At 49.3% G+C, this 10,125-nt stretch overlaps 1 protein-coding gene across 3 annotated transcripts in view; it reads right to left on the reverse strand.

Moving 5' to 3' along the window:
* Window positions 1–6,701, reverse strand: part of SLC23A2 (solute carrier family 23 member 2) — a 108,496-nt gene extending 101,795 nt beyond the window's left edge. For all 3 annotated transcript variants that reach the window (XM_069496481.1, XM_069496479.1, XM_069496478.1), the window contains exon 1: window positions 6,644–6,701. The gene's annotated coding sequence lies outside the window, so the exon portion shown is untranslated. The remainder of the gene's footprint in view (window positions 1–6,643) is intronic.
* Between the last annotated feature and the right edge of the window lie 3,424 nt (window positions 6,702–10,125).

The following is a 10,125-nucleotide window of genomic DNA, read 5'->3' on the forward strand; positions in this document are numbered from 1 at the left end:
TCACAGCAACCTCAGACTCCTCGGCTTAAGTGATCCTCCTGCCTCAGCCTCCCGAGTAGCTGGGACTACAGGCATGCGCCACCATGCCCGGCTAATTTTTTGTATATATATATTTTAGTTGTCCATATAATTTCTTTCTATTTTTAGTAGAGACGGGGTCTCACTCTTGCTCAGGCTAGTCTCGAACTCCTGACCTCGAGCGATCCACCCGCCTCGGCCTCCCAGAGTGCTAGGATTACAGGCGTGAGCCACCGCGCCCGGCCAAAATGCAAATCTTAATACTAAGTATCCCTAATCCAAAATCTGAAACTTGTTAAGTGCCAACATGACACGTTCAAAGGAAATGCTCGTGGGAGCATTCTGGATTTCAGATTTTCAAATTACGGCTGCTCAACAACTATAATGTAAATATGCAAAAATCCAAAACACTTCTTGTCACAAACATTTCAAATATGGGATACTTAACCTGTAACATGTTTTTGAAGCAAGGTGAAGGCAACGATCAAATACAACAGACCTAGTAGCATCATCAACTTTATTCTAAGATTATAAAGGAAGAAAGTTTCATATTAAAATAACCACTGATGTTGCTGGAATAGAATGAAAAATTTACATTAATTTTAGATAAAACAGAAGACTTAAAAGAAGTGTCGTGCTTATTATACTCCTAAACACTCTGAATTATGCATATATTCCCCACTACCATACATCTGTGGAATAATTTATGAAACAGTGTCTTAAAATATAGAGAGCTCTTGATAAAAAGAAACATGAACTCAATAGAAAACTGTTAGCAATGATCACATATATCTTACTGTGAAGCAGGGGTCAATGCTGTCCATAAAGGGCCAGAGAGCAAGTATGTTAGACTTGAGGGTTAAAACGGTCTCTTGAGTGAGCCTGGCTGTGTTGCAATAAAACCTTTGCTAGAGCAGATGCTGCTGGTTCCCCTACCTGCAGCATCCTAGTCACCTGTGAACTTCCTAGAAATGCAAATTTTCAGGCCTCACCCCGGAACTTCTGAATGAGAAACTCTTTTGGGGATCCACCCTGTCAGACAAGGAAGGGTTTGTAGTTAACCCCCAGCCAGGTGATTTGCCCTTGGAGATACCAAAGGATTTCAGCCAGCACTGCAGGAGTCAATAAAGCCAAGCCAAATCTGAGGCTGAAATGCCAACTAAAGTAGAATACGTGAGAAATGGCATTTTCTCCCTGAAGGCCAAGGACACAGCAGTGCTTAAGGTCTGGAGCAGGGTGGAGAAGACCACCCTCGGAGACACAAGGAGACACAAAGCCTCTGTGATGAAACGATGGCCCAGAATGAAAAAGCTTATGCAAACATACTTAAATGAAGCTGGGGTATGTATGTGTTCGCTTAAACAAAGAGAAGCCCGTTTAAAAAAAAAAAAAAGTGTAAAGTGTTAGGGTGGGGTGGGGAGAAGATTCCTACAGGAAGAAGTGGGGGAACTAACAGAAAGAACTGGGCTGGGGTGCACAAAGGAGAACACTGTAGCCAGGAATGAAGCTCGGCAGATGAAGGCAGGGCAAGAATAGGGTCCTGCTGGCCTTCAGCCTTGGCCTCCTCCCAGTGCCCCTCTACCCTGCCCCAGAGTTTTCTAAAATGCACATCTGAACAAGTCATTTCCCTTCTGGGAGTCTGGCCTTCCAAACAAAATTCAAGCCCCATGATACAGTGTCAAAGGACCTTCCCACCTCACCTCCATCACATCCCTCCAACTGTCTGGACCCAGTCGCCCCCTCACATGCCCCTCCACCTCTGCCCTTTGCTCACACTGACCCTGCACCCGCAATGCCCCTCCCACCTTCGCCAGCCCAACCCTACCTTCAATCCCAAGTCCTTGAAAAGCATCCTGGAACTCAGAGGCACAGTGTGAGGAGAGTCTAATGTTGAGTTTGGCAACTCACCAGCCTAGTGTCAAATCATGACTCTGCTACCTGGTGACACCATGACCTCGGGCAAGGAGCTGCCCCTCCTGCCACACCTCAGCATCCTCAGCTGTAAGACGGGAATAATTAAATAGCTGTCCCAGAGGGCTGCCATGATTGAACATGAGTGAACACACAAAGTGCTGGGCAGAGCACCTGGCACCCAACTGATGCTGGCTTCTCTGCCCTCTTCTACACCAGCAGGAACTTAGAAACCCAGAGCTTCAGACGAGCTCTGGGAACAGTGTTCTATCAGTGAGGGCCCCATGCTCTAATGGAGCATTAAGAGCAGAATTCTAGACTCAGGAGTTCACTTAGAGAAGTTACACGAGCTCCAGTCCTTCATGGATAAAATGAAGGTCCAGAACCGCCCTGCCTGCCGGCTGTCAGAACTAACAAGAACGACCTCAAGTGCCCAGTATATAATCCATGCCCGTGGGTGCCACCACTGTTTCACTGGCCCTGTCACATGGGATTCACTGTCTTGTCTTCTAGGGCCCCTAACTGTTTATAGAGGCTCCAACAGAGAAGGCATCGTAATAAACCGCATTTGCATTCAACTGAGATGAGGGGACTGAACTCTGTAAGGGTCACACTCAGAAAAGAGGAGGCAGTCTAGATGCGTGACCTCCACCAGGTACTCAATGAGATGCCCAAGGAAACCTGAGCCATCAGCTGCTTTAGGCACAACCTGCAGAAAGATCTCATGAGTGGAAAAGGCCTTCCTGAGCATTAACCAAAGCAAGCCACTTTCCTTCATGGAGGGAATCCATGGAGGGCTCTAGAAAGACCTAGACCTGAGGTCAAAGGAGAGAGAAGGACAAAGGACAGGGAGACTTCCCAAGAAGACTTACATGTGCATTGAGGACAACCTCCCCCAAATATCCACTCTCTCCTTTCCAGCTCAGGTAGGGCTGGCATAACTAAACATGCCTGAAACTGTCCCCTTGGGCATCTCAGTTAATGGCCACTTTCTTTCTAGGTGCTCAGGCCAGAAACCTTGGAGTGCCCCTCAACTTTCTTTCTGGTCCATCAGCAAATCTCCTCAGCCCCACCTCAGAATCAGACCACTGTCACCTCTGCCCAACACCAGCCCTCTGGTCGGTCTCCCTGCTGTGCTGCTTTCAGTCTATTCTCACACAGCACCAGCCACAGTGTGCTCGTTAAAAGCTGAATCAGTCCACAACCCTCTTTTACTCAAAACCCTCCCATGGCTCCCACACCCCTCACGGTAAAATCTACAGGCCTTACCTCATTGTCCCTCCAGTCTCAAAACCAAATTCTCTTCTCCTGCCTCAGGGCCTTTGCATCTGCCGTTTCGCCCGTTCAGAATGTTCTTCTTCAGATATCCACAAGCCTAGATTACTTCACAACTTTAGTCAAAGATGACGCATGCCCTCTGCTATGAAATGAATTGTTCCGCCCCCCTCCCCAAATTCATATGTTGAAGCCCTAACCCCAAGGTGTGACTGTTTCTGGAGACAGGGCCTTTAGGAGGTAATTAAGACTAAATGAGGTCTTAAGGTGGGGCCCTGATCTGATAAGACTGGTGGTTTTATGAGAATACAAATTTGTCTATTTGAAGAAAGGGCCTTTAGTAGGTAATTAAGGCTAAATGAGGCCTTTAAGGGTGGGGTCCTGATCCGATAGGATTGGTGGTTTTATAGGAAGAGAGAGAGAGAGAGGGAGGGAGGGGGAGAGAGAGAGAGAGAGAGAGAGATGGCCCAGAGAAAAGGCCATGTGAGGAGGGAGAACGTGGTCACCTACAAGCCAGGAAGAGAGCCCTCATCAGAAACCAACTTGGCCAGAACCTTGACCTTAAACTTCCCAGACTCCAGAACAGCAAGAAATAAATTTCAGTTGTTTAAGCCACCCGGTCTGTGGTATTTCCTTATGGCAACCTGAGCAGACTAACAGACCCTCCCTCCCTGTCTAACCTTCAACAGTGTCAGCTCTCATTCCAACACTGAATACCCCGAGTCCTGCCAGACTTATTCTTCATGGCACTAAGTCTCATTGTCTCATAGTCCAGTGGGAGCTCCCTGTGAGCAGGGACTCTCCCTGCAGCATCCAGAGCACCAAAGATATTGATGGGCACAAATTAGGCACTCAAACGATGTACTAAATATGTGAAAAGCCTATGAAAGGCACAAGCTGAAAGCAGACTTCAATTATGGGAGAACCGATGACCTAGAACCTGTGACAAAATAACAGGCTCTGAATAGCAAAGCCAGGGAGAAAATGAGAGAACCGCAACAGAGCGCACAAAGGGCTTGTTTAAACCCGGACGCAGTAACGCACGGCTTAACCTGGAGCAGGAAGGTTCCCTACTGAAAGAATGAAAGAAAGCCCAGACGCCAGGCCCTCTGAGGAGAGAACAACTGGAAGAACAGCAGGGTGTGAAAACGAATTAATGAGGTTATCCAGCATCGGGTATGTGGCGTTTTATAGGCAAGGCCTAGAAACAGGTCAGGGGCCGACTGTAAGATGTTTAAATTAAAAAAGCCTAAGAGGATTAAATAAAAATACGTTTTTAAAAAGCTTTCATTTACAAGTACAAAGCGCCATATAATTTCAAATTATTACTGCTGACTTAATTCCCTTAACCAAAATGGGAAAATTCCTTAAGCTACCAGTGGTACCAGAAATGGGTCCCCAAATCCATCCCAGGTTTGGCTATGGAGGATAGCAATAGCCAACTCAGATTTGCAACACCCAACAAACTAGACCTGTGGCTCTGGGAGGGGGGAAAAATGAGTTTTATTCAATAATGATTTGTTCAACAGTACATGGCACGGAGACTGAGAGAAGGATGAATGGGTAGCTGCGCGAGCTTGCCCCTGGGACACATAACTCATTTCCGCAATGCTAAATCCACTAGACTTTGCTACGGAAATGAGATGGGTAGTGTGGCATGAACCCCAGCAAAACCCTCTGCGATAATCTAGCCAGGTACTTTCATAAGCATTTTTTAAACATCCTAACACACGTTTAAACTAAGCTTAATGGACTGTGCCACAGTCAGAGAACACAACTGCCATGTAACCATCTAAAAAATTGTCACTACAAAAAGTTCCTAAAATACGTATTTTCTTTAAAAAAAAAAAAAATCACTCTCCAAGCAAAAAAACCAAGAGAAATGCTTTGATATTAAAAAGAAAGAAAAAAAAAGCTGGTCGCCATTTTGGCAAAGGAAATAGTCTAGAAAGCAGATACCTCACGCTCAGTATGTCATGTGGAACATGTAGCTGGCTGGACACACCCACCGCCTCCTTTTAACTAACAGGTGTGCCATGAGGGCTTACCGTGTACACACCCTCCGGTGCCCAAAAGCTATTATTAATAAATTTTAGATGAGTGAAAAGAACAGTAGTAATACATTCACAAGTGACCCTGAGAGAGCCAACCATAACCCAGTACAGAATTCTGAATTTTTGAGCTGAAAGGGCCCTTTATAAATCTCACCAGGGTCAAACACCTTCAGGGGAAGCAGGCAAAGTCATGTGCAGAGGTGAAAAGGCAGGTGTAGACAATTGGAAATGGTGAGGCCCGAACTCAACAGCTCTCAAATACAAAAACATAAAAAGAAAAGAAAAAAGAAAAATGCTCCAGCCACCCTGACTCCAGCCTTTCGCTTTAGAGAAGAGGAAACTGGCTGAGGGAGGTCACATGGCCAATTAATGACAGCTCAAACCAGGCTGTCTCGGGACTCCCGGTCCCATGCCCTGGCACATCCCGGGCCTTCTCTGCACACAGATGACCCAAATGTCAGCCGGAACAGCATCGATTCCCTCCCGTCTCCCAGCAGTGCAAGAATAAAAGTAACGTAACGCTACTGCAAATGCCACAGACGCAGAAAGCCCTTCTGGGTGACTTTCTTCCACCTGCAGCCGCCCTCATTTGCCCTTTGCCCTGACAATTGATGATTTCCCATCAGTCATGCTTAAAACCCCCCAGCCTGTAGGCCGAGTTCCCATCAGCTACCCATCCATACAAGGGGACATCTAGGGGCAAACGAAGGAGAAAATTCCGCGCCCTTAAAGTAGTCACACTCGAAACGTCAATTTCTTTTTCCCGAAAGGTGGCAACAGGGAGACTTGCGACCCCCGGGGACAGGCCAGAGAGAAAGGCCCTGGGGTCGGAGCAGCCGCTTCTAAAATGACTTAGCGCAGCCTTTGTAGGAGGGAAGAAAGCAAGAATGTAAAAGGCACCCCTCCTTCCTCGCCGCCCCTCTAGATGGCCCCGAATTCCAGGGGGCGCGGGGATGCCCGCACCACCACCTGGGAAGGGCGGGGGGAGCAACCCCAGGACACGCGGGCGCAGAGCCCGGGAAGGGGCGGCGACGGCCACCCGGGCCCCGGGGGGACCCCATTTGCCTCCCCGGAGCGCGGCCTGAGGGCCCGAGCGCGCTGCGGTTCCCGCAGCAGGCAGGGGTGGGTGCCCCAGGGACCCGGCCAGGCGGGGCGGCAGGCGCTGGGGGCGGCCGGGCATCGCAGGCCCCGGGGCCAGGGTGGCCGGCGGGCGCGGGGCCCGGGGAGACGGGTCGGGGTGGGGGCGCGCAGGCCGCGCCGCGGGGTCGGTGACAGCGCGCGGGGGCCGTGCCAGGCCGGCCTCGTGGGCGCAGCAGGCACCTTGCGGCCGGGCCGGCAGGTGCGGCCCGTGGGCCAGGCGTGGGGCGCAGCGGCCTGGCTCTCACCTGGCTGCTGCTTGTTGGGTCCCGATCCTGCCGCCGCGCCTCGGCGCCGCAGTGCCAGCTGCCGCCGCTGCCGCCGCCACCGCCTCCGGTCCCCGCGACAGCCGCCTGCAAAATGGCGCCGCGGAGGGGCGGGCCGGGGGCGGGGAACCGCGTAGCCGCCCGCCCCCGCGCGGGCCTGGGGCCCACCCCCGCCCCGCCCCCGACCCCTGCCCTTGGGCCTCCCCAGGGGAGGGGCTGCCCCTAGGCCCCGCGTCCCGGCGTCCCGGCGTCCCCGCGTCCCCGCGTCCCCGCGAGCGCTCCCCCGAGCACCCGGGCCTCGCACCCAGCGCCCTTTGCCCGTTCCTTTCATTTCCCTCCCCGCGCAGAAAGCTCGCCCCCCTTGTCGACCCTTCCGGCCAGTCACACCTGCTCCTGGGGGACCACATGGAATGCACAGCGCTCGTCCCCAAGTCTTCCCCTCCAGATCCCTCCCTCACCCCGTTTTTACCCTGCTTGACACAGAGCACCGTCATCGCTCCAGGCTGATAATCAGGCAGTTAGCCGTGCATTGGGCTCTATGGGTTGTATCTTTTAAAAAATTTCACCGCTTCTCCAGCTAGGCTGTCAGGTTTTTTTTAACTTACTGGAGAGGATATCCTCATTACGTTACGCGGACACGGCAATGTAGACCAAGGCTTCTCAGACTTGAATTCCCTGGGCGTCGTGTTAGGGGGCGGGTTCTGAGTTACAGGGTCTGGGGTGCAGCCCGAGATTCTGCATTTCTCAGATGCCCCCAGGTGCGGCCCACGGGTAGGGTCATTGGGCTGCCGAGCGGAAAGGCCCTCAGTCTTCAGCGCGCCGCCGCCCCACCTAGAGGGCTTCATTAAGATGCAGATGGTTGGGCCCCACCCCCAGAGTTGCTGAGGCTGGAGGTCCGGAGTGAGGCTCCAGAATTTGCATTGCTGACCCGTTCTCGGGTGATGCTGTGCTATTGGTTTGCGGACCACATTTTTTGAGCCACTGCTGAAATAATCTGAATACATACCAAATATATATATATACATACACACATATATATAATAATTAACCCTTTCTTTCCTTCTATCTTGAAACTAATGTCGTGGTTGCTTTACTAATCGAGTAATTCAATAGTTTCCAGAGCAACTCTTGAGAGACATAACTTGTGGACAGCGCCTGACCTCACGTGGCGAGAAGCAGAGTTTATCATCGGAATTGCGTGTTTTACAGTTTTAGGAACTGACATCACACATATCAATGGGGGAGGGGTGCCAGCATCTATGGGAATTTTATAAAAGAGGAAAGTGTGGTCTGTGACTTTGACAATCAGTAATGTGTCATCTCATTTCTCTAATAACTTTGTATTTTTAAAATATAGGCGTTGGCTTGCAAAATTCAGTATACACTGGAAGGCCAGGTGGTTTTGATCCTCTCATTGAAGTTGGGGAAAATAAGAGACAGAGATTCTGTGACCAGCACCCAGAGAAAAACACTGCCTGGCAATCTTGTTTCTATACCACTGAGAGCATGAGAGCATTTTCCAGCCAGTCTCCCTTCCTTCCTTCCCTTCCTTTCCTTTCTTCCTGCCTTCCTTTTTTCTTTCTTCCATACTGTGTGTTCTGATTAGCAAGGAATGTGGAGTCTTCTGGAATAGAACAAGGGAAGTTCCAAGGTCAAGACTCACTGAGCTTTTAAGTCTGTCCCCTCTCCCATTGCTATTCCATTAACTGTGGCTTCCTCAGTGTCTCCTTGTCCCTCCTTAGACACAGTTTTTCTCAATTCTATAAAACCTTCCAGGGTCCCAGTCTCCAGGGCCTTCCCACCTCTCTTCCTCCCCTCCCACCCCACCCACCATCACCCCTCAAGGCACTGTCACTCCCTGCTTTATCAGATTTATCTGTGACCTCCCAATTACCAAATCCAATTGCTGGTTTAACAGTCCTTTTCTTCTTCAACGGCTCTGTGACATTCCATTGACTTGTCACTCCCTCCTTGAAAGACTTGTGATACTATCACTGAGTGTCTTGCTAACTGTCCTATATTCCTCCCTTCCCTCTCAGTGATGTAAGAGTTGCTTAGGCTCAACTCTAGAAATGTTAGTTTTCCCTAATATTTTCCCTTTCTCCCCATCTGTTCCACTACCCTCTCCTCTTCCAAGGTCAGTCATCCTCACGGTTCCCAAACCTCTCTCTCCAGACAGACATCTTTCTGAACTTCTAGACACACATTTTCAATTGTGCCTTAGACAATCTGCCCTGTGTATTCTCCAGGAATTGTAAATATGACACCGCCACTAATGGCCTCATTATTCTCCTCCCACAAACTTGTTTCTTATTTGGGTCCTCACATTTTGCCACCGGAAACTTTTTTTTTTTGAGACACTCTCACTCTGTTGCCCAGGCTAGAGTGCCATGGTGTCAGCCTAGCTCACAGCAACCTCAAACTCCTGGGCTCAAGCGATCCTCCTGCCTCAGCCTCCCGAGTAGCTGGGACCACAGGCATGCGCCACCACGCCGGAATAATTTTTTCTATTTTTAGTAGAGATGGGGTCTCGCTGTTGCTGAGGGCAGTCTTGAACTCCTGACCTCAAGTGGTCCTCCCGCCTCAGCCTCCCTGAGTACTCAGATGACAGGACCATGCTGCTGGCCCTCACCAGAAACTTTGAAGTGGTCTTTGACTCCTTCTCCCCCAGCCCACGTGTCTGTGGAATTTTCTTCTTATCCAATACAGGCACAGACCCTCACCTGTTTTTCCTTGGACTATTGAAAATGTTCTCTCTGGCCCAGAGAGTTATCTCCCAAAGCCATCCTTCTCATCACCCTGAAACACAGGACTGACCACCACACACCCCTTCTGAAAATCCTTCAGGGCCTCCAAGTCTAAAGATAACCTGGTAAAAGAAACAGAATATAGGCTCTCTCCCAGCATAGCATTCAAGGCCATTAACCCTCTAATCTCAAGCTTCTTTTGCTTCAATTTTTCTGGACAAAGTACTGCTTTATACCGCTGGCAAACTGGACTTGATATGGGGGTGGGCAGCCCTGACTTCAGCATCTCAGGATTCTTACAAGAATTAAATATAGATAATAAAGTGTATATTCAGTGCTTGAATCTGTAGGTGTTCAAGGTCATTATTTTTATATGATTATTTTTATCATCAATTAAAAATACATGAACACTTTCCTATTCATTTCCTTTTCCTTTCATTTTCCATTCATTTTTCTTTCTATTACAGCTGCCATAAACAAGGTTTTATCCTCTCTCCTTAACTTCTCTAAACTTAATCAGCAGAATATATCAAGAACATTTGTGACCTGGTTAATTTGATTGAAATTTTAGTCATTTCCAGGCTGCGTTATTTTTGAGAGGTAATTGTAGCTTGGGGCTATTTCATCTTTATACAGTACTTTTTAACATTATTTTCAACATCTCTCTGGAGTCTAGAACAGGAGCACACTTTCTGGAAAGAGCCAGATAGTAAATGT

Source organism: Eulemur rufifrons, chromosome 20 (assembly GCF_041146395.1).
Source record: "Eulemur rufifrons isolate Redbay chromosome 20, OSU_ERuf_1, whole genome shotgun sequence".
Taxonomy (NCBI): Eukaryota; Metazoa; Chordata; class Mammalia; order Primates; family Lemuridae; genus Eulemur; species Eulemur rufifrons.